Source organism: Polypterus senegalus, chromosome 7 (assembly GCF_016835505.1).
Source record: "Polypterus senegalus isolate Bchr_013 chromosome 7, ASM1683550v1, whole genome shotgun sequence".
Lineage (NCBI taxonomy): Eukaryota > Metazoa > Chordata > Cladistia > Polypteriformes > Polypteridae > Polypterus > Polypterus senegalus.
In genome coordinates, this window is record NC_053160.1 from 43,804,698 (window position 1) to 43,830,275 (window position 25,578).

The 25,578-nt window shown below is 39.1% G+C and overlaps 1 long non-coding RNA gene across 3 annotated transcripts in view; it reads right to left on the reverse strand.

The window, feature by feature from the left end:
• The window catches only part of LOC120532500, a 36,523-nt gene that overhangs the window by 8,272 nt on the left and 2,673 nt on the right, over positions 1-25,578 (reverse strand). Inside the window, exon 2 of one of the 3 annotated variants that reach the window (XR_005634309.1) lies at positions 16,008-16,076. The exons of the other annotated variants lie outside the window; for them this stretch is intronic. This is a non-coding gene — a long non-coding RNA (uncharacterized LOC120532500). The remainder of the gene's footprint in view (positions 1-16,007; positions 16,077-25,578) is intronic. 3 annotated transcript variants of the gene reach the window in all.

Here is a 25,578-nt window from a genome sequence, read left to right on the forward strand (position 1 = left end):
TTTGAAAAGAATATGGAACCACCAGACCACATAAATAATGTAAAAGGTGTCAACTAAAAAGGATTTTTATACAGTGCAGAAGAATACAATGCAACACAACACAAAACAACAATCACCAATTCATTGTAATAATAATAACAATACTTTATATTAATATAGCACTTTACTCGCTACTCAAAGCACTTTGGGGAGTGAGGAGCCACTTCAACCATCACTAATATGCAGCATCCACTTTTGTACCAGTACGCTTACCACACATTAGCTGTTAGGTGGTAAAGTGGTGAGAGAGTGATAGCCAATTAAAGAGCCTAAATGACAAGGCCATGGAAAGCAATATAGCCAGGACATGGGGATACACCCTGCTCTTTTCAAAGGATGCCCAGGGATCTTTTATGACCACAGAGAGTCAAGACCTCAGTTTTATGTCTCATCCAAAGGACGGCACGATTTTTACAGCACAGTGTCCCCCTCACTGCATTGGGGCATTGCAATTCATGTTCTAGCAGCAACCCAAGCTTTTCCCAGATGGTCTCCCATCCAAGTACTGGCCAGGCACAAACATGCTTAGCTTTTGGTGGATGAACTCTTGTCTCTTGGCCTATCCAGCTACTTTCCACATAAACGTACCTTGCCTCCATCATGTTCTCCCTTTTTTCAGTAGAATGTGCTCCATAACTGTTACATTCTGGCTCAACCATACTGATTTAACACCCTTTTTATATCATGTAAAGGATTTGTGGGTGCCTTCCTGGAGATAGATAGATAGATAGATAGATAGATAGATAGATAGATAGATAGATAGATAGATAGATAGATAGATAGATAGATAGATAGATAGATAGATAGATAGATAGATAGATAGATAGATAGATAGATAGGTAGGTAGATAGATAGATAGATAGATAGATAGATAGATAGATAGATAGATAGATAGATAGATAGATAGATAGATACTTTATTAATCCCGAAGGGGAAATTCACATACTCCAGGAGCAGCATACTGATAAAACAATATTAATTAGTGATAGAGTGATAAAAACGCAGTGCAAGTTAAAAAATGCAAGGTGGAGAGTGCAAGGCAGGTATAATAGACAATAATCTTATATAGTGTTACCATTTTACCCCCGAGAGTGGAATAGTGTGGGGGAGAAACAATCTCCTCAGTCTGTCAGTGGAGCAGGACATTGACAGCAGTCTGTCGCCGAAGCTGCTCCTCTGTCTGGAGATGATACTGTTCAGTGGATGTAATGGATTCTCCATGATTGACAGGAGCCTGCTCAGCACCCGTTGCTCTGCCACAGATCTAAACTGTCCAGCTATAATAGAGCCTGCCTTCCTCACCAGTTTGTCCAGGCGTGAGGTGTCCCTCTTCTTTATGCTGCCTCCCCAGCACACCACCGCATAGAAGAGGGCTCTCGCCACAACCGTCTAATAAAACATCTGCAGCATCTTATTGCAGATGCTGAAGGACGCCAGCCTTCTAAGGAAGTATAGTCGGCTCTGTCCTTTCTTACACAGAGCATCAGTATTGGCAGTCCAGTCCATTTTATCATCCAGCTGCACTCCCAGGTATTTATAGGTCTGTACCCTCTGCACACAGTCTCCTCTGATGATCACAGGGTCCATGAGGGGCCTGGAAACAATTACATGGATTACTGAGTGTTACATTTCCAAACAAATCCAATGCCTCATGAAGGCAGCACTCAAAGTAGGGGTGGTGATTTTGAACAGCAAAGAGTGGTGGAACCTTTGTTAACCAGAGAGCTGACTTCTGGTTATGATGAAGTGCCTGCAGCCGAAAAGTCTCCTAAAAAGACTTGCTTATGCAAAAAGTACATTGCACGTGTTAAAAATAAACATAACCCGTTACTAGAGAAGAACATTTCTGTAAAATCAGATTATTGGCATTGGGATTGAAAGACATAATTGGACTAGTTGTAGAAGTGAATGCAGGTGCTGAGTGTGGTCACTATTGTTCAGCTACGATGAAATTGTTGGAGTCGACATAAGCTGTCACACATGTGCACAAAGAGGACAGCTTAAGGGCTCTGGTGATTATAATTAACCGCTAATGTTCTAATGCCTTTTCTCTTCCTCCCTTTACAGACCAATTGATAGCAGTAGTCTCTCTGATGTCACTTCTGGAGACTTTCTGCCTGGATCCACCTCTTCCTGCTTGAAGGACATATGACTAGAAGTTTGGCCATTTTGTATTCAGTTCACTTTGCAACTCCTGTCTGACAAGACATTATTTCTAATTACCGTTTTTTTCTTTGCTCTACTGCATTCCAATTATTTGGGTTCGCTTTATTGTGGTCTGTCTAATCTTATACAAGGGTTAAAAGAATCAGCAACTATGTTTGTGAATATAGGAATTGTCTTTTCAGTCACTACACTAATTACAATATACAAATTAATTATTAAGTTTCCATTACATAGTACTACTGAGCTTCTGAGTTGGTAACGACAACTTTATGTTTTCATTTACTCTCAGTGTCAAGTTTTTGTTCTGTTTCTTTTGCTCACTTCTTGTCTTTTTTGTAGTTCATGTATGTATTTGTTTAATACATAAGAGACATTATAACCCAGCTGTCTGAAGTGCACAGACTGGTGGAAACTGGGTGAGGGTTTTTAGGAAGAAACCTTTTCAGCGACAGAGTTTTCCATTATTTACTACAAAAATTTTTTGGGAGTTGTCCCAAACGTGTATTCTTGCTCGAGAATCATGTATGGTCCTACAAGACTAATATCAATTTGGTGACATGCCACATTACAGACAGGCAAAGGTTTCCAATGACTTCTTTTCCTAATGAGATAAAGAAAAGTCTGCCTTGACAAAGAATTAAATGTTTTGTGTATAACAAAGAATGCCAGGATCTTCATTACAGCACCATCTTGGTTACGATTCTTGCTTTGCCCATCACAAAGATTAACCTGATCAATCTACCATTTGTAGTTTCTGGTTTGTGTGTTCAGTTTTCCCAAAATAAACCAACCCTTTTTATGCCTGTCATTCTCATTCATCACTGACATCACTCTAAGCCTCAAACTAGAGTGGCTGCAGTATATTTTAGATTGTGCCAGCTGTGTCTTGCTTAGGTGAATCCAAACGTAAGTTGAAAAGAAACTAAATGCAGAGTTAAGGCTCCTGGGGGATAAGCTCAACCAGATCCAACAAATACGCACTAGAGGAGTGCTTCATGCACAGCAGCACAAAGCAGTACTAAAGTGGATAGCATACAGGTTTTAAGGATTTTGTCTGCACTCCAACAATAATTGGTTTTACATGCTAAGAAAATTGCAACACTTCATTATAGCAACACCTTTGGGTTTTGAAAAGGACATATTCATTCCACATGTACTGTTCGCCTGCCAGAAAAGTTAGCTGCACTGAGACCAAGCAGGCTTTCAGCCAGGGAATATATACTGCAGAAAAGAAAATATAACCACAATGTGTTGTCCCAACTCCATTTGCTTTCCTCTGCCCTGCATTTCCTTTTGAAAACTCCAGTTTTAGGTGTAATGTGTTGAACAGCTGGGCTCCATCACTTCTCATTGCATGCCTGGGAGAGACATGGCTGACAGAGTGATGCACAGAGCCTGTCCTAGCTAATGACTGCACCATTCTCCATCATTATCCCCATCATTAGGAAATTAAGAGGACAGAAGGTATTTACTGTAAACCTGCCACCTCCCAAGGAGAGATAAATAGAAACTGATAAATGGGATCTCATGATGCTGTCTGTCTATTAACCTTCTGCTTCCCAGCTCCAGCATATGCAAGTTTAACTGTCATTAATATTCAGTAATTGGTTTAAATTTCAAGTCATATGCACCTGAAATAACTGGCTTCCAATTGAAAGAATATTACAGATCTGTAAACGTGCAATTGTCATATTGGCAGAGTTAAATTTTCTAAATGTAATGAGAGTTCTTTGTTTTGCTGTAAATTGCATCAGAATGATAAAAAAACAACATCCTACATTTTAAATGAGAATGGACAAATCATTATACCTATAAAAGACAATTCCTTATTATGTGTTAGTCTCTACTGCTGCAATGTTAAAATATTCACTGTTCCAATTAGTTCTATTCTGCTGTGCTTTTACCCACTGGAAAGGGCATGGGGCTGTCAGTGCCTTGAGTCACCACTAAACAGCTGGATACTTTCTGCTGATCTGGAGAAAAGTGATGCAAATGGTGTCATGCATGACATGCTTCAAATGTGTCTCCAAATTCTGTAACTTACAAAGTAATCAAATCGATCTGTTCATGATCTGTTTTCACGGTATATTGATAAATCTCAGTGTGACACATCCATTGTCACTATGCTGATATATTGATATTGTCTTTATAAAATGCTGGCAGTTCTGTGACAAGATACTTTAGTAGGATACTCTGGTAATGTTAGGGATAAATATACAGAACTTGACATTTTCAGTAAAGAAGAAATTTTAAATTCTTTTTGAAGATAAAAAAACTCCAGTTTTACATTGTTTGTAGCTTCTTTTATTTATTTTTTGTATTCTTGTATCATCCTTCCATCCCTTTTTATGAGTCTATTTATTCTAATACAGGGTTACAGAGGTTTAAAAAAATAATCTTATTCACCTAGATTGTCCAATAAGAACATCAAGTTGATATTTGAAGGTCCCTTAAGGTCTAGTGTGTGAAAGGGGTGCAGAATGTTAATGTAGTGAGTGTAAATGTAAATACGAAACAATGACGTTGTTTTGGAGAAAGGAAGAAAGTTCTGCTACATAAGTGAAATTTTGAGTGATGATGGAGATATGGGCACAACGTTGATAACCATGGTAAGAGGAGCATGGAAGAAGTTCCAAACTCTGTCTCCCATGCTGACTTCTAAGGAAATCTTTCTGGCACTGAAGGGTAAACATTAATAACAAGTTATTGAAATGTTATCTTATAGCCAGCCTCTTGGTGTCCTTTCTTTGTTTTATTTATATTAATATCTTTTGTGTATTCTTTTGTAATTTATATTTCAGGAAATGTTTTGTCTTCTGCTTTTGGGCATTTTATTGCTCTTTAAAGAGTGTTTTGTATATTGATTTTTCTGTAATATTAAATGTAATTAAATTATTTTGAGAAGAAAAATAGATTAGGAGATGTAAAAAATACACCAGAAACATAGTTACAGTGCAGGCAAAGGTCAGAACCAGGAGAACAAAGAGATCAAGACATTGAAACCAAAGAGCAAACCAAAAATCAAAGTCGAGGAATAAAATGGATTTCAGGAAACCTAATACTAGGTTTTACTTGTAAATCATAAATGTTATGATCTGGCGTCACAAGCACATCGAAATGTAAATCCTCCAAGAATGCCACAAATAGCTGGGTCAGGACCTTTATTAGCCAGCCCAGCAGAAACTCACTCAAATACAGCCAGTTCCCAACTACTAGCTGATGCTTTGAACTAAGCTAGGCCCAAAAAGGAACACTGATGTAAAGTTCAAAAATATACTTTAAAACCTCAAAATGCCAAAAATCTGTCACAAGCAGGAGAAAACATAAGTCTTTAGCTTATAAAGACACACCAAACGATGATTAATTATAAATTAAAGATTTATTAACTTAAAAAAGAAATAAACAACTAATGCTTAAAAGAGCCTAAAAGGAGTTGCCCAAAAGGTAATCCTATGTAAACAAGTCCCAATATGCAAAACAAATAGCAAATCCAAAAACAAATAAATCACAAAAACCAGGAAATCCAAAGAAGTAACAATATTAAACACCATCCAACCTTTGCTCCTTAGAGACAAGCTGACTGAGATGGGAGTAGAGTCACACCTGGTGGCATGGATTGTGGACTATCTTACAGACAGACCTCAATATGTGCGTCTTGGGAAATGCAGGTCTGACATTGTGTGCAGCAATACAGGGGCGCCGCAGGGCACTGTACTTTCTCCGGTCCTGTTCAGTCTATATACATCAGACTTCCAATATGACTCGGAGTCCTGCCACGTGCAAAAGTTCGCTGATGACACTGCTATTGTGGGCTGCATCAGGAGTGGGCAGGAGGAGGAGTACAGAAAGTTAATCAAAGACTTTGTTAAATGGTGGGACTCAAACCACTTACACCTTAACACCAGCAAGACCAAGGAGCTGGTGGTGGATTTTAGGAGGCCCAGGCCCCTCATGGACCCTGTGATCATCAGAGGTGTCTGTGTGCAGAGGGTGCAGACCTTTAAATACCTGGGAGTGCAGCTGGATGACAAATTGGACTGGACTGCCAATACTGATGCTCTATGTAAGAAAGGTCAGAGCAGACTATACTTTCTGAGAAGGTTGGCATCCTTCAACATCTGCAGTAAGATGCTGCAGATGTTCTACCAGACGGTTGTGGTGAGTGCCCTCTTCTACGTGGTGGTGTGCTGGGGTGGCAGCATAAAGATGAAAGACACCTCACACCTGGACAAACTTGTTAAGAAGGCAGGCTCTATTGTAGGATTAAAGTTGGACAGTTTAACATCTGTGGCAGAGCGACGGGCATTAAGCAAACTCCTGTCAATCATGAAGAATCCACTGCATCCACTGAACAGGATCATCTCCAGACAGAGGAGTAGCTTCAGTGACAGACTTTTGTCACTGTCCTGCTCCACTGACAGACTGAGGAGATCGCTCCTCCCCACACTATGCGACTCTTCAATTCCACGGGGAGTAAATGCTAACATTAATTTTATTTTAATTTTTTTCATTTTTATTACTATTTAATTTAATATTGTTTCTTTGTATCAGTATACTGATGCTGGATTATGTGAATTTTCCCTTGGGATTAATAAAGTATCTATCTATCTATCTATCTATCTATCTATCTATCTATCTATCTATCTATCTATCTATCTATCTATCTATATCCACTATTGACTTCAATCAAACACAATGATCCGCTTCCTGATTCTTCCTCTTCTCTGTAATATCAGGGTGGCCCTGCCTCCTGAGGCTTCACCCACAAATTACATAGAATGAAGGAACACTTAAAGTTACAGAACATTATTATAAGCATAACATATATAGCAGATTTTTAAAAATAATAACTCACATAAAATACACAAAATTTCAGACCATTACATAACGGTAAAGTGCATCCACAGAGGGATATGGAGAGATACAAAATGCTACCATATTTATAGTGTTATATTCTGTGTCATTAACAACTCGACTGAATCAGTCATGTGACACTACTAAGAGCATTGTGTACACAACAAAAACAACAAAAAAAACTGTCAATTTAAGTCGAAATAAAATTTAATCCATCAAAAAGAAATCCTTAACATAAAAAAACTTAGTAAAATTATCTGTATAAAATGCCCTTAAACACTAACGACTGGTAGCTGTTAAGGCTTCTTCTGTTTGTCTAGCTGCTGCATTGTGTCTTCGCAAATGTGAGCCAGCCTGTTTCCCTTTAAAATATATTAATTATGCTGTGTACATGTTTTTATGAAATTTAATAGATTAAGTATTTTTTTACCAAGGTTTTCTCACTGGTTTATGTTTACAATTCATTTTTCTGTTTTTTTGTTTAGTATAGTTTGTTCGTTACTGTCATTTCTGTTAATGTTCTGTCCATTTACTATTTTTTAGATGTGTTTAATGTATTATGTTTGGATTATTTGTCATTTATTTATTATTTATTTTATATGTACACTACCAGTCAAACATTTTAGAACACCTCAGTTTTTCCAGTTTTTGTTCAAATTCAATCAGTTGAAATGCAATAAAGGACATAAAATGGTGCCACAGGTGTAAAATTTAACGGTTAGATTAACAAAAACTGAAAAAAGGAAATTTCAGAATATTAAAAATAGGCCTTCTTCAGGGAACAAGTAATAGGTTAAAACATTCAGATGTTCTGCAGCAATTAAAGTAAATTAAGCCTTGAAAGTTGAAGTAAACAATTTGCACAGGTGTCCCAACTTCTGTTGATTACTTAAAAACCCTCTGACTGTCTTAAAGCAGAGTTGGAACAGACTGCGTTACTACACCCCACACTATGTGGACAATATTATACTGTAGAAAGTTGTAAATTCCAGCGCTAATGGCAAGAAAATGGCAATTAACAAATGCAATAAGACAGAGCATTATTACCTCTTTAAATGTAGGCCTTTCATTTAGAGAAATTGCAAAAAATATCAAAGTGGAAGTGAGTACAGTGGTGTCCTACACAATCCAAAGGCAACAAGACACTTGAAGAAATTCTAATAGAAAGAGCTCTGGCAGGCCCAAAATCACAACCCAATCAGAAGCCAAGTTTCTGAGGGTCACCAGTATGTGTGATAGGTGCCTCAAAGCACAACAGCTTCAAGAACAGCTGAATAGTGGTTGAAAAAAGCAAGTCTCAGTTTCTTCTGTGAAGAGGAGACTTTGTGCTGCAGGTTTGAAAGGGCGAGTGGCACTACAAAAGCCATTTCTTTAAAGAGCAAAATAGGGCCTAGAAATACCATCTGTGGACTACTGCAGACTGGAAGGATGTCTGTGGAATGATGATTCAAAATTTGAAATCTTCAGATCATTGTGTAGGGTGTTTGTATGCCGTTGAGTTGGTGAGAGGATTGTTCCTCAGTGTGTGACACCAACTGTAAAACATGGAGGAGAAAGTGTGATGGTCTGGGGTTCTTTTGCTGGAGGCAGAGATGGTGACTTGCATAGAGTGACTGGCATTCTGAATCAAAAGGGTTATCACAGTATGGCTGTTATATTAGCAGGGGGCTACTTTGATGAATGAAATATTTAAATAAAATTTTGTACACTTTGTACACTGACTCTTATTTTTTTAATTTGCCACTGTTTATTTGTTCAATGCTTTGATTTCATGAAACATTAAGACAGTAAATGGCATGTATTTCCATATATTTCCTATTTTGACTGTCATTTTGTTTTCTTAGTGGTCACTTTCATTTTGAACACGCAATATTAGGATAGCTGCCCATGTTCCTAGGGGTGTGTCCTCAGAGGTCGCAACCTAACGGTATTCTACATAACTAGTTAAAAGGTTGGTGCTGTGGTTTGAAAAACCTTTTCATAACCATCCTTTTTCTGAATTTCCTATTTTGTTACTCTGGTTTTGACCTATTGCTGTTTTTCACACAGATTCACAGATTTTCCAGTTTTGACTCCATTTCTTTCTTTCCACTATTCTCCCAGTCTGCTCTCAAAACCTTGTTAGCTTGCTGACATTCTAAAATTAAATTAAAAATTTTGTGGGACTTTGATGGTGTTGTGAATCTGCAACTTAATAAGTTCAAACAGGTGAATAGTCCTCCAAAAATCCACACAGAAAACCAGACCAATACCTGATTAAGATGTTGTGTTTTCAGTAAAAAAGTACAGGGTTCTACACTCAGCAGAATAAGAGTGCATAATAAGTTACAAACAACACAGCAATCTGAAAGTGGCAAGACCTGCTGATGCATTAAAGGGTGAGTCGTGTCCATGATGAAAGATCAGAAAGCAGAAGAGACTGATACACCATGACTTCTCTGTGTGGAATAGGAGGTTACCTAATTGCAAATGGCCTACTTTCCATAATTCAAGTTTTTCAAGGAGCAGATGGTAATAGCCAAAGCAAGTCTGGTTAAGAAGGCGTGAAAGCCAAAAGTATTTTTACAGGAAGCAGAACATCTAACTACTGCCTATTAAGTGTTATTGATTTTGGCCAGTTTATAAATTTTGTTTTATTGAAGCGGGTTTTCTTTATTTGGAAGGCTTAACACTTGTATTGCATCCATGATTTCGTTATGAACCAATTGAAAATCTTTTCTTGTTCATTTTTAAGAGTTTCCCATTGCCATTTCGTAGTCTCAGCATTTTGTGACTGTGTTGCTAAGTCACACTGCATCATTGCTAGGGGCTGCTTTCCACTGCGTGCCACATAACAGATGCCCAGGTCTGTGACCCTTCCTGACATTCAGTTCAGTATTAGAGCTTGCAACAAGAAAATAACTTCAGTGTGATTTCTAGTTTACAGCAATTCTCATTTTGTCTTCAGTAACAGTTATGTTCGAAGATTTTGGTAAGAGCTTGCCCTTATAGAATGGTGCTGAGTTTGGAATTTTGGGGGCAGTATGCCTTCTAATTGCTGACATCTAACAATTCATTAATCATAATTTTGCACTTCGCTTTTGAAAATAGTTCTCTGTCTTCATTTTGATAATAGTTCTCCTGCATCCAGCCCTGCAAGCAGGTCCTCCAAATTGCAGGGAGAACTCGGGGGTTGGTGGCAGGATGGGCACTCCAGCCACTGTAAAAAAAAAACACACACTGTTCCATTCAATTCAAACTAGTTTGGTGCGGAGGTGTCACCCATTGAATGGCTGGACTTGGATCATAATTTGGGATCCTGAGGTGGTTTGTCATGTAGTGGGTGCGGTAACGCACTGTATCAGTTGTGAAGTTAGCACTATCCAGCGCCCGACCCGGTACAGACTCACTCCAGAGGCACGTGTAAAATTGCACAAGACTTTTATTTTCTTCACCTGTGGGGCACGTCTTCCCTGTGAACCCCACAGGCAATACACAGTCCCACAAGCACTTAAAGATAAGCACCAAACACACAAAAGCACTCTCTTCTCAAACTACCACTTCTCCCTGGCAACCTTGTCCCCTTCCTCCCGATTCTGACCCTTGAGTAGTGGCTGCAGGCTCTTTTTGGTGGTAATTGGTAATTGGGCATGGGACCCAGCCGCCCGTCACACAGTGCATGATCCCAACCTCTCTCTGTCTCTCTCTGTCTTTTGATATCAACCCTTGCTACAGTTTTCCAACTAAACATGTATCTCCTGGTCTGGCTATGCCATGCCCGCAGATGGCAACTTTCCCTTTTGCCAACAGATAATTCAGAGGAGTCAGCTGGAACTATAAAAAGCATGTGGGTATTTTCTATGCTGTGTTCCAGAAAGCAGAATACGCTGGCTAACATGAGTGCAACAACATTACGATCAAGGAAAATAATATCTCATAATCAGAGAAATAAACCACTTCTGCCACTGATCCAAGAAATATACTGTAAGATACTGTATGGGTGGATTCTAATGGAAGGTGCTCTTGCTAGTGGACAAGGACAGAAACCAGAAGTGGGCAAATATACCACCCTAGGGGCTGTTTAGTCTTTTCAGGATAAAAACGTAACTGGGAGAAGCCTCACTTTAGAGCTGGAGTGGCAAGGTGGATGGTGGCATACATCAACTCTGCAAAAAGCTAGGTGACGAGTAGAGCTGTCCACAATAGCTTAATATGCATTGGATTAGAGCAAAGTAAGTTAAGGGGACTGTTTTGCCATGTGCAATATATTCTGTTGGGATAGCTCATCCTTGGTTCATGTTGGTTTGTATTTTTAGTAATATTTTGCTACTTTTCACACACACACTGTAGAAGATATTCCACTTCTGAACTCTACAATTATTTTTCAGTGAGTTCCCTATACCTTGCAAAAACTTTAAGAGTCAACAATATAGCAAGCAATCATTTAAGTTGTTACTTTTTTAAATGCTTGCCTTCATTTTGCCTTCCTGTTCCCAAAGCAAGACAGGAGCAGCACCATGGGTGAAATCATTTTTTAAATTGACTTTGCCCCTATAGTTCTCCATTAATGACGTAATATTCAAGTATAATTTTACAGTACAATAGATAGATGTCATCACAAGCCTCTTTTTCACAACAGTCTCTATGGAGTCTAACTGGAGCTGTGAGAATTTTAAAATGATGCAGGGTTTATCAAATTAGATAACTGTAGTATAATTTTATAATAATAAACAAAACACTGATGTGCCTTTGATGCAGCAATTATGACCCTAATGATGATAATTTAAGTTTTAATTTTGATCCCACTAGTGACTGGCAGAGTCTATCAATTACTGCATTAAACCAGCCACCAGCTGCAGAATCACAAACCCAAATTGCTGTTTAAACTGCTGTCATCTCCTTCTGATTTTCACAGGCATAATTGGGATTCAGATTGTTCATCCCAATCATGTTTCTGCTAGAAAATATGTTTCCAAGGGGAGGCCTCTTTCTATTTCAAAGTTTGTTCACAGCCTACTGAGACTAAAGTCAATGGCATACTCTGGTTAGGTTAATATTTAAACCGCAGTGAACCAAACTGCTTATAGGATTTGAGAGTTTAGATGCTGCATTTACATTTGCCATAAGCCAGAATAACTGTTGATATTGTAAGCTTTTTAGTGCTTTTGTACTGGGCAGGTATAACTCAAACAAAACAAAAAACATTATTCCTTAAGGCTACCATTTTATATCACCTATTTAAACATGCATATTTCTATAGGGAAGTAACCTTGAAGGAGTTAATCTGAGACAGGTAAAAATGTTATTCATTCTTAATTTGCATTCAGCAAGGTTTTCAACAAAGTAGGGTGGATTTAATTTTTGTGGTTCTAGTACCTTCTGGGCAACACTTCATTTCTGCACCCTCCTTATAAATTTTGTTTCTGACAATACTCTTGAGACACTGCAGATGCATAGCAGTTCACTAAAGCCAGTGGCACATTACATTACTTCAAGTCAGAGAGGATGTCAAATGTGATGACTGCAGTTACTGATCTCGTCACCTGCCAGATTACAGAATTGGAAATTGCAAGAAATGACAAATTACACAATCCCATAATAACTTTTCAGTACAACTTCACATTTCCAAAGTACTGCAAGCTACTGGTCCTTTTTCTGACAGCTAATAATGTGCTGCCTGACAGAGCTAGTGATACTGTATAAGAATGCACTCCAAGTTTGGCGACTTCAGCCACAATCTCTGCCCCTTTCGTTTTTTCCAGGTACATAACACTCTAGTCATCAGACATACAAGCCTCTCTTCTGTTTGTGAGGTCCAAAATACATGCATTCTTTATTCCCCATAACTGCATTTTATATATTGAACTGCAGAATGAGGACTCTTTGGTTGTCTACTCTCATGCATACAGAGCCTGCCCTTATGACTTAAGACAAAATCAAACCTGAGTCATTGACTAGCTGGACTGAGTTACTGGGTTGTGTCACACAACGTGAGTAGTGGTCACAGGAGTGTACTTCGACTGCAACCAACTTGCTAAGATTTTGTCAATGTAGTCTAAAACACTGAAAATTGCTGGAACAGTTATGTAATGTGGCAGGACCTTAAGGCGTTTCTGTCTTAAATGCTCATATGCAGTTTACTGTTGGAATAAATAATGCAAACCTCAATGAACACACGTTCAGCTTTCACTAAATACAATAAATAAACAATAATAATAGTAGGAACAAAGTAGCAGTTCTTGTTTAGCACTCCTTCAGTTTTTTTGAGGCCGCCTCTTGCAACAACCACTGCTTGACACCTCTGGCATATGCAGTCAACAAACCTCTGAATCTGGAGCTGTGGTATATTATTCCATTGTTGCAGAAGGTCCTAATGAAACTGCTGGCCAGGCAGAAAGTATCGTCCGTGCTAATTACAACCCAGAACATGTCAAAGATGCTCTATGGAATTCAGCTTGGGAGGAAAGGCAGCTCCTTCAAACCAATGTTCCTCAGGACAGTTGTAGCCACACCAGCTATGTGTGGCCTGGCAATCTTCTGCTGTAGTTTCAGATTGTGTAGAAGGAGGGAGAAGAAAGCCACTGATAGGATGCCTTACTCTAAGGTCAGTAGCATGATGTCTGTCCCTCACTGTCCAGTCCAATGTGGACTAGTCTGATGTGTCAGTCCTGCTCTGGTGTGGTCACTTCTTGGTGACCAGTTCTTGGATGTTCATGTCTCCTACCATTCTGCTAAAACCTTCCCTTTAGTCTCTAAACAATGAAGTCACATAATCTGTAGTGTTTGGTAATTATGGTACAGGATATCCTTGCCTGCAGTATGCCAATGGTCCTCCCCCTTGCTTGTGGTGACATCTGAGCCATTAAGACATGAACATTAAAGTGTGACAATTGTCATGTTGTGAATTTTAAAGGTGACTTGATCAGGTATTGTTTCACCTTTAACCACATTAGGTAACAGTACACCTATGAAGCTTTTGTATTTGACAAGTTGTAATGCGTCACTGTACAAGCTGGATTGCTTTTTTAGAGGGAAAAAACAGATTTACAACTTTTTGTGAAAGTACACAAGCAGTAGGTATAGTTTTCTCACTGAAGAAAATTCTGTATTTCTTTTTGCACTAGCATCCTCTAAAAAGCTTCTTTTACCAAGTCATTTGGCTTCCCTTCTCTTGAATTTTGTTTTTGAATCCTTGAATTTTTGGATCTGTAGCCTTCGATTTTTGACCAAGTCTTGTATTAAAGATTCTACCTATGCATTTTCATATACTCTTTAGATGTTTTGTCTTAAGTCAGTCATTCAAGCTTCTTTATTTTTATTTAAGATCTGATCAGCTACTTCACAAAGAGCAGCCAGATTCACACATGCTCATCTTTTTAGTATTTACTTAATTCTTATGCAGTTGCTGTTCACTTTAAGGGTGAAATTTTATGGGCGGTTAACATTGATTAACAAATATAAAACAGGATTTTAGCAAACAGAAGCAAGGTTTAGCTAATATAATGAAAAATTAGAATATAAGTCCAAATGGTATTGATGAAAGAGAGTCAAACTGAAATATATTTTAACAAAATAAAACCTGTGAACATTCATATTATTTTGACGTAAATTCTGAATTGCCAATGGTAACTGACTGCCATTCCTTATAAACTACAGTCTATAATTATGTTGTGTATATAAACTACTCAAGAAATTTAAAGGAACACTTTTTAATCAGAGTATAGCATCAAGTCAATGAAACCTCTGGGCTATTAATCTGGTCAGTTAAGTAGCAGAGGGAGTTGTTAATCAGTTTCAGCTGTTTTGGTGTTAATGAAAATAACAACAGGTGCACTAGAGGGGCAACACTGAGATGACCCCCAAAACAGGAATGATTTAACAGTTGGAGGTCACTGACATTTTTCCATCCTCATCTTTTCTGACTGTTTTTTTTCACTAGTTTTGCATTTGGCTACAGTCAGTGTCACTACTGGCAGCATGAACCAGAAGGCACCTGGACCCTACAGAGGTTTCACAGGTAGTCCAACTTCTCCAGGATGGCACATCAATATGTGTCATTGCCAGAAGCTTTGCTGTGTCTCCCAGCACAGTCTCAAGGGCATGGAGGAGATTCCAGGTGACAGGCAATTACTCTAGGAGAGCTGGACAGGGCCATAGAAGGTCCTTAACCCATCAGCAGGACCGGTATCTGCTCCTTTGGGCAAGGAGGAACAGGATGAGCACTGCCAGAACCCTACAAAATGACCTCCAGCAGGTCACTGGTGTGAATGTCTCTGACCAAACAATCAGAAACAGACTTCATGAGGGTGGCCTGAGGGCTCGATGTCCTCTAGCGGGCCCTATGCTCACTGCCTGGCACCATGGAGCTTGATTGGCATTTGCCATAGAATACCAGAATTAGCAGGTCCACTAATGGTGCCCAGTACTTTTCACAGATGAGAGCAGGTTCACCCTGAGAACATGTAACAGACGTGAAAGGGTCTGGAAAAGCTGTGGAGAATGTTATGCTGCCTGTAACATTGTTCAGCTACTGAACTACTGAATACAATTCTGAGTTGCTGAAATGAAATTTCATCAAAATGGACTAGCCTGCTGCATCATTTTTTCACTTTGATTTTCGGATTGTCTGTCTTTGAATTCAGCCCTCTGCAGGTTGATCATTTTCATTTCCATCAATGTGGCATCTTTTCATTCCTAACACATTACCCAGTCCATATCAGTATAGATATCCAGCTGATTTTTTTCCCATTGAGATCTGATGTGTTTTCAAAGTGTTCCTTTAATTTTTTTGAGCAGTTTATATACCTGATATGCCCTGCTGGAACCCATGTGGGGATCCAAGCCTGGGCTTGCTGCCATCTAGCATCCTGGCAGAGACAAAGCCCTGTATAAGCAGTCTCCCCATGTCTTTTGACTCTAAGGGCATCCCAGCCGCAAGTATGCCAGCCATCCCTTACAGTTGCCCCTACCTCAGCTGAGCCTTGTAGGGCAAGGTGTCCCAGGTGAGCTGATAGCATTGGCATATCCACAACCCCATCCTGAAATAGAAAAGGAACAGTTTAATGGGGAGACACTGCACAGGTGTTGCCCTTCATAGTCCCTTTCTGCCACATAAGGGCAGCATTCCGAGCACCACCATCACCGAGCTTCTTCTCTTCCCCCACTGCATGATCACTCATCACACCTCAGAAGTCTGCTGGACCCCTCGCTACTCGACATCCATCAAGAGTCATTTCCATAGTCAATTTATTTTCTATAATACAGGACACACAAACCTTTACTGCCACATCTACAGTACTTGGCTGGAGAGTCCCCTGCTCCATCTTAAATGGCAGTTCAGCTGTCTCATCCTGCCCCTCAAGTACCCTCTTTAGAATCCTGATCAGCTGTAAAGCATCCCGTACAAGCTGGAGTACCCTTTTCAGCTCACGTATGGCAACAACACAGTTAATTCAGCTGGTGGTGGACTCGGGCATGGATTACACCCACCCACTACCTGTGAGCCAGGAAGCATGTGGCTAATATGTGAATGCTCTGGGTTTCTGCGAAGCTCACAGTATTTGTAGTCCCAGGGTTTGGCACCTAGCAGGAAGGGTTCCTCTGTTCTTAGGGCATCAGCAGCTACCTCATCCACCCCCTATGACTCCTTACCTGCTCTGGGGAGTGCAACTCCGGCACTCACTGTTCTCTCTGCCCTTTGTGGTACCCCATTCTTTGGTTCTCTGGACTTCATTGGAATCCTTTGGGCACCTCTTGGGACCTACCTGGGTAAACAGCTGGGCAGGGTCCTCAGGGCTCGGAGACCTTTCAGAGTCACCATCGTCTTCTGGCATGTGGCTTGCCTCCAAATGGGCCTTCAGACATTCTTCCTATAAGAGGTACGAGCACCACAAACAATCTACACTGTCCTGTATTACCTTGATCGCAGATGCTGTTGAACGGAGCTCCTTTGTCCCTGCAGGTATGGCTACTCCATGTTTCGGCTCCAATGCCAATGATGCCGAGCGCTGAGCTCCTCACAGCATTGTCATTCTGCCTCCTCTTCCTCTTTCCAATTTTGAATAGGCAAGAATTTCTGACGTGCTTATTCATCATGCAACACTATCCTGTCAGGGTTTGTGCACAAGCATATTTATAAAACAGGTTCTTGCCATCAGATGGCCAATAACCTGCCAACTACCCCACTATTGGCCACCAGGGGGAGCTCCAGCTCCCAAAACCCCTGACACGAAGGCTTTGACACAAGTGTAAAAGCACAAGAGAGATTTATGACACACACAGTCTTCAAGAAAGTGTTTCCAATGCACAACAACACAGTCCAAAGGCACAAATAAAGCCCACAATACTTTGTCTTCTCTTTCTGTCACTGCCTCCTTTGCTCCTCCCAGCAATCTCCATCCTCGCGACACTTGCCATTATGTGAGGCAGGCAGCTCCTGAAGTGCTTCCTATTTTCTGGGTGAGGCAGAAACCCCACGATGTATGGTTGCCCCAATCCTGTAGCTCCCAAGGACTACAATACCTGCCATGGCCTGCAGGCACTCACATGGGGATCTGAGATTGGGCTTGCTGCCATTTAGCGTCCTGAGGAGACACAAAGCCCTGTGTAAGCTGTTTGCCCATGTCCTTCCACCTTCCATCCTAGCTGCGAAAGTATGCTGGCGATCCCCATATATATATATATATATATATATATATATATATACATATACAGTAATCCTCCTCGATCGCGGGTTGCTCCAGAACCCCCGTGATAGATGAAAATCCGCGAAGTAGAAACCATATGTTTGTATGGTTATTTTTATATATTTTAAGCCCTTATAAACTCTCCCACACTGTTAACATTATTACAGCCCTCTAGACATGAAATAACACCCTTTAGTCAAAAGTTTAAACTGTGCTCCATGACAAGACAGAGATGGCAGTTCTTTCTCACAATTAAAAGAATGCAAACATATCTTCCTCTTCAAAGGAGTGCCATCAGGAGCAGAGAATGTCAGAGAGAGAGAGCAAGAAAGAGAGCGCGAGAGTAAAGCTAACAATCAAAAAATCAATACATGCTTTTAAGTATGCCGAAGCACTGCGATAAAGCAGCATTTTGTAGAGGAGCATCCGTATCCTCTAGGCAAACAGCCTCTGTGCAAACAGCCCCTCTGCTCACACCCCCTCCGTCAGGCACAGAGAATGTCAGAGAGGGTGAGAGAGAGAGAAAAGCAAACAATCAATCAAGTTTTAGTTAATATGTAATACATGCTCTGATTGGGTAGCTTCTAAGCCATCCGCCAATAGCGTCCCTTTTATGAAATCAACTGGGCAAACAAACTGAGGAAGCATGTACCATAACTTAAAAGACCCATTGTCCACAGAAATCCGTGAACCAGTGAAAAATCCGTGATATATATTTAGATATGCTTATATTTAAAATCCACGATAGAGTGAAGCTGCGAAAGTCAAAGCGCAATATAGCAAGGGATTACTGTATATATATGTGTGTGTGTGTGTGTGTAATATATATGATCCTCTACATTCTTGCACTTAATTTTAGAAACTTTAACGATGCACTCAATTTTTATTTGTAATCTCATCTTTACTTTTGTGTTTGTAACATTGGTGGGCTTTACGGGTATGCACAGTAGAGAAAAAAAATGAGAGGCGTGATGCACACAAGTTTGAGGAACAGCTAATATTCTACTAGGAGCTTCACCAGTCTTATTCACACTACTTTTGTGCGGTAAAAAGCTCCCTGTTTGCATTCATTGCATATTTTCATTGTTTTAAAAAATCAACTTTTCTGCTGCAATCATGCCACCAAAGCACAGTACAACTCTTTTGGGCCCTAAGCCCAAATGTACAAAGTCAGTGATGTCACTTAGTAAGAAAATAAAGGGGTTGGAACGTCGGCAGTCACTGTCAGTCATGACCAGCTGGCTAGAGACATTGAGGCTGACAATCCTATCTTAGATCGCAGACTGAAGGTTAAACATCAACTTGCCTTTGCTATGCTCCCATACTTTGAAACCATAAAGTATCTCAAGTGACGCACAAAGCCAACATTGCTGACAGATTATTTAAGCCTGTGTGTTGTTCGCAATCTTCAATGCCATCCGCAGAGATAATGTTGAGACCTCAGCAGTATTGTTTTCTTCCGACAGCAGTGACTAAAGTTTTTTTTTATTAAGATGTTAGTGCAAGAGGTCATCAAATTCTAGGGAATGACTAGTTAGAAACAATGTTTTGCATGTTACTCATTTTATTTTGTGTATCATTTCATGGGTTATTTCATTTTTACTGTTTAATGAAAAGTGTATATTATCAGAAATAGTGTTCTGTTATAAAGAAATATGTAGGAAAGTGTATTTTGAACAATCTCTAGAGAAAGTATACATTGTGAACGGAACCCGGGCACAGACAGGCAGACATGTTGTTTTTCCACCACAACACGTTTATTTACAATATTTACACAATTTTTAAGTGCCACACAAACCCCAAACACAGTCCTGGCCACACAATGCCTTCCTTTTTGGGCCGCCTCCACACTCTCTCTCCTGCTTTGTCCTGCTTCCACCCGACTCCAGCCTTGAATGAAGGGAGACGGCCTCTTTTATTTCATCCCGGATGAGCTCCAGGTGTATCCCGGCACTCCTCCCTGGACACGCCCCAATGTGGCAGAAGTGCCGGCTGTTCTCCTGGAAGCTCTCCGGGTGTCCCTGCTTCTCTTCCCCCCAGCACTTCCTGGTGATGGTGGAAGTGCTGAGATCCAGGGTCCCCAAGGCATTGGGGCGCCCCCTGGAGGTGACCACGGGTCCCTACAGGGTTGGGCCTCCAAGCCCTCTACCCGTGGCCCCCAAACCAACCAGGATGGCGGCCCCCACGTGATCCATGGCGGGCGTAGACCCTCTTCTGATCCCTCAAGGCATCCTGGCCGGATCGTTGCCCCTGGCATCCCTGACAACATATATGAATATATCTATTCATATAATAGAATATATATATTCATATAATAATTTAATATACATTATATGAATAACTATATTCATATCTGGTTTTGATAAAGTAAAAGTGCTGAAGCCCTAATTAAGTTTGAGTATCTGTACCTTATTATAAACTATTATTATATTGTAGTTTATTATAAATTACTTTGATATAAATTGGACTACTTTTATATATTAGTTAAACACCTGTTATAAAGCTTAAATGCACTTGAATTCTCCAACAGAATAATCTGAACCATCGTGCAAGGTATTTGTGCTTACATACTGTATCAGGAAGTCATGTTTGCTTGTGGTTTAATTCTATTCATTTCATTCCTTTTATGGTATAAGTTGTTTACTGCTGTCCTTATAAAGCACCAACACTGTTCCTGCTTTTGAATTTGACTACAAGCATGTTGGTGTTTACTTGCTGTCTTCCCTCAGTGTTAAGCTTAATAAAAGAGAATAAGAATGAGGCCTGGCTGATCTCAATTTTTCCATAACAGCTCAGCTTCATTCTTTACTTAAGTGCCCTGAACATACAACAAGATGACAGGACTACAAAGTTAGTCCTTGAATTGTATCCTCAGTGTGCTTCAATGACCTTTAGAGCTAAGGTGTAAGGTGGAAATACATACTCTTGCTAGCATTAAAAAAATGCCATATTTGGTTTAAGCGGTGGGTCAAGACAAAGTACAATCCAAAAATAAGATTTTCATAATAGTTGTAAATATATTTGCAGTAAAAGGACCTTGACTGGATCAGGGATACCTGAATATAACTCCTGGAGCAAGGCATATGAATTGTGATTGCCAGAGAGTACCTGGTCTCCATGTTACCCATGTAGCTTGATCAGGGCTGCCCTGACAAAGACATATGGCGTCAACACTTAGACTTACCATCAGTAAAGCAAAGGGTGAGGGCTGACTGCAGTGCCATTCGGGTGACAGGCAACAGTAGGACAGATCCAGAATAAACTGAGTGAATCCAACACTAAATTCTTAATCTGCATAAGCAGCTTGAGTCTGTCAGCTGATTCATTCTACAGCATTAGGAATATTAGTAGCAGCGGACACTGATGCCAGATACTGTGGCTTTTTCTGTTTTTTTATTTGAATGAGTGGGGTGCATTGAACAGAAGGTCTTATACTGTGGTATGGCTCCATCTTGTGCATGCAGTTCATTTAATTTTTTTAATAGATAACATGTAGAAATACTCATTTTGTGTTATTTGGAGGCTTTTGAATTGCAGGTTTTGTCACGAGTTTGGTATTTACCTACAATTTGCAATGGTTGCAAACAGTGGACTCTGTGCCATTAATGGTGTGCAGTGTTCAGTTTGATCTAGCCTTGCGGTATTATAGGTCTCATATATGGTATTGTTCATTGTTCTTGTGTAATACTTTCCAATGTACAGATTTTTTTTTTTCTTCACTGGTTGTCATCCTTTGGTTACTCTTATTTGACTTCATGGGACACAAATGGAGCCAAGACACAGGTCTTTTTATTTGCTTTCGATTTAAGGTCTATTTAAGAAGTTGATGTAGGCTATGATTCTTAACCATTTACATTCATTAATATCCTGCTATATTTACACAGAATTCACAGAATCACTTCCTCATATAATGAATGTGGAGTGTTCAATCCATTCGTCCATTTTCCATGACTCAGAATGCCAACCTTTTGGAGAACACAAACACGCCCAACATTATTCGTACCAGTACAATTTTCAGAATCACTAAATATCCCAAAATGAGAAGTCGGAATTGCCAAAAGAAACCCTCAATAACAAGGGGAACAATTACAAGCTTCACACAGAAGATCCCCACTTTGTTAGACCCAATATAGATTTTTGTTGGTCTTGTTATACATTAAATATGATGCCGAAGCATTGTGGTCAGATTGGCATCGTTTGAGTCATGAGTGTTGATTACAGGGGTGTACGGCAACAACTTATTTTTAGCACCACTGAACACTTCAGTTCACTTCATGTTGGCTCTCACTGGTGTAGTTAACTGCACAAGTAGTCACTCATGAATATGTCTAACTGCGTACCTCTAAAGTTAGTACACTGGAGCGGATCAGTGTTCAGAATGTCAGATAAGTACAGGTAGTCTTTAAACAACAAGGCGGTAATGGCGCAAGAAGTTTGTATGCTGTGGAGTGAAGACAGAGATGTTAAGACCCAGCGTGTGCTGCTCTTAGGTGTCAAACTTTATGATGCCTTCCATTATAAGAAAATAAGCAAAGTAAGAACTGAAACCGCAGGTGTCATTGTCACTGTGCCACTGGGTGTGAGTCTCAATGTCAGTGTACAACAAATGAATACTTGAGAAAAACAGAACAATTAATGGACAACTTTATTATCCCAGTAGCCGAGTTTTTAGTCTCTAATTTGAATTTTATTTCCTGCTCAAGCAGGTGGCAAAATGCATTGGTGGAATTAATGATGTCTTAAATTTATTCAATATTTACAGCTTGTGTTGTCCACCAAAGCAAGCATGGCTCTTCTCAAAAAGAACAACAGCAAACGCTTGTTTCAATATACGGTAAATAAAAATGATTTCCTATAACAGACTAGCAAATTGGCCAGTGTTTTTCCTACTCTGCTTATGATTTCCCAGTGATAAACTTTAGACTCTAGTGCCATTAAATTGGATTGGAGAGGCCATAAAATGTCTGGACAGAAGAAAAATATTACTATGATTATTTTCAGCCTTTGTTAACTTGTAGTAGTAGCAGTACTAACACTAGTAGTCGTAGTAGTAATGTTGCCACATGTACAAAGTAACATGAAATTCTTGCTTGTACTGCATGTCTAACTGACATGAGACACCTCGATACTCTCCAGTGCCATTCATTTGACTTCATTTTAAATAATAGAAATCAAAAATCCGCTTTCTTGATGTAGTTTAAACTATTTTTAGAAGGCAATGTAAAGAACAGCCAAGTAATATTATTTTAAAAAGAACTGTATGCTAAAATAATATGAAAAATGAATAACTTCAGAAGGATGGCATCCAATCCAATGTTAGGCTGGCTTTCTTTGTTAACATGCTAGATAAATCAAAATCAAAGAGGATTGACTAAGTTACATTTTAGTACTCTTTCAGTGTACTCTTCAAAAATGCAATACTGAATCATCTGTAAGTGATAATATTATTTACATAATATAAAGACAAAATAATATGCAGGAGTTGAGTCATTAAATGAAAAGATGCACTTACATATTATTAGCATTAAAGGAGCTAAATAACCATTATACAGTATAGCTATTTTTGTATTATCTAAATTTTGTAAGTTAGATACGTAATATATTTTGCTGTGCTCAAAATTAAATTACTTTTATTTGCACAGCACATTTACACACAAATAGTGTAGCTCAGAGTAATTTTCAAAAGGTAAAAGAGACTTAAAATTACAGCATAAAAACAATATCCTTGAATGGTATGCTTTAAAGCTCAAACATTTCTGCATGTGTCTTTCCATTTCATACCCTTAGGCAGAAACTTTACTACTCGTCACTCTAGCACTGTGAGTGACATGTCTGGAACACTGAGGTAAAAACATGAAAAAGCAGATGACTTATTGCTTAATGCTGCAGCAATTCCAAAAAAGTCAACAGAAAATGTGTAATTGAATTCTTTTTAATGCTGATCAGTACATAAATGAGGACACGACTGCTAAAGAGAAGGTGACAGATTCAGATGAAAAGACATGGCGAGGAGCTACAAAGTGGGAAATGGTACGCTTCACACATTCACAGGTTCACAAGCTCATAATCAAAATAAAATAACTATATGTGTGCCTTTTAGCTAGAAAATTAATCCCAGTGCACCAAGACTCAGTTCTTTCTATAACTCTTTCTTCATTTTCTCCCCTTTACTAACTTAAAGTTTACATTTAAAATCAAATTACATTTCTTTTGCCACATACAATTATACACACAGTATAAAATTTGTGGTGAAATGCTTGGTTGCACAAGCTCAAGGAAAGTATTTATTAGGAAGTGTTTTATTTAACAGGTGCACTATTATCCTTTAAAATTTTCTCTGCCAGCAATTTTAATTTCAATTAAGCACTACATTTTGGTTGAATTATTATTTTTTGTGCAGATTAATTATTCATGCTTTATCTAAAAATACGCAGCTCCCACTCAAAGCTGCTTATTACTTCATACTTTTTGTGTTGATTTCTCCTTAAGTCTTTTCTCGTCTTACGGCAAAAAGGATCAGATTTTCTTATTTTAATTGAATTGTACTGCAGTGCTTAAACTGTCTGTCACATACAAATCCTTAAGCCTTAAAACTTTCGTACCTCATTATGTTTTTGTCACAAAAAACTGATGTACTGCCAAGTGTTATTGTACTTCATTCTATTACAATATTTCTTAGTGTTACCTGAATGTGTAGATCAGTACAGCAAAAGGTCATATTCCATTATTATTACATTCAGAAATATTCTTGCTCTTCTTTATATTTATTTCTTAAATGGGTATATTGTTACAGCAAATATTTGCCATATTTCTATTAAAAATTAGTTATATTAAAATTAAAAATAAACTGAAGTCTGTTTTATGGTAGAAGGGGAATGACTTTAATACGAAAAGGATAAAAAGTAAAAAAAAAAAAAACAGCACTGCTCCTCTCATCTTTTTTTTCTTCTCACCTATCATATATTGTGTGTATTCTCTGTGAAGCCGACTACATATTGTACAGTTAGCCTTCTTCTCATTTTCAGGGGAGTAAATGCAAATATCATTTTAGCTGCTTCCCTGCAGGAAAAGACTCGGCTCCTGCTTGCTGTAGTGTGTCATATCTGAGCTGCTGGCTTTTACACCACTCTTGCTGATGTAGTTTAACACTATTATCTAGGTACATATTTTCCATCCTGTAATGACTGCAGGCTATTTTGTGTGTGTGTGTGTGTGTTTCATATTTGAGTGCAGTGGACTGGAAAGCTATGAGAAATCCACGTGCATTCAAAAGTTTCCAGAAGAGCAGATGAAGGAAGTCAAAATGCGGATCAGCTGGCCTACGCTCTCTGGTGTGTGCCAAGCTGTCTGATTGGCTGCGGGGCGGCATGGCCATGTTGCCTTTCTGGCAGGCATAAGACTCTAACAGTTTGATTGAAAAAAAAAATCAGAGATGTGTGGAGGTTGGGAGGGGGGTAGGGTGAGAGAAAGGGTAAAAGAGAAAGATTTATCAAGCCCAATAAACTGTCCCTGAGCAAGATGTTCATTTTGCATTTCAGAAGTGCATTAGTCCAAAGTTTACCCTTTGCCAACCAGCCTGTAAGTTGCTAGCTTTTAGAGACAACTTCAATGCATTGACGGGGTCTTTTCAGTAATTTCTGCAAAAAAAAATCCTTCTCAACATACTTGTTGACTGTTCTATATATATTAATTAATGTTAACCAAATGTGTGTGTGTGTTTGTGCTCTCAGATCTGTTATAAAATTGAGTCTTCACCTATACCTCTTGGATTCACACATCCTGTTTTCATAGCACTTTTTTCGGTTAATGTCCACAGACTAATAAAGTATATTAATATATTTTTTAATGCTGTATT